The following is a 286-nucleotide window of genomic DNA, read 5'->3' as shown; positions in this document are numbered from 1 at the left end:
GTGTTTTGTCCTGGTATTTTTGTAGATCCTCAGTTGCCTTGGCCTGTGTGTCAATCTTCAAAGGATTTTTTACAGAGAATAAAATCAGTGGGAGCAAATGAAAGGGCTGCCATCCCAGATTGTGTTTTTCTGGAGAGCTGGCAGGCCAAGCATGAGAAGCCTGGATTGTTTGCCTTGTACATGCTCCAGGATTTAGAAAATGCACCGATTTGTTGCAATGTTGTGCTGTATGACATAAAATGATTTATTTTCACATGGGGTCAGTGGGGCAGAATGAAGTGAACAA

The sequence above is a fragment of the Prinia subflava genome, chromosome 3 (assembly GCF_021018805.1).
Source record: "Prinia subflava isolate CZ2003 ecotype Zambia chromosome 3, Cam_Psub_1.2, whole genome shotgun sequence".
Lineage (NCBI taxonomy): Eukaryota > Metazoa > Chordata > Aves > Passeriformes > Cisticolidae > Prinia > Prinia subflava.
Note: the sequence above shows the minus strand (reverse complement) of the source record.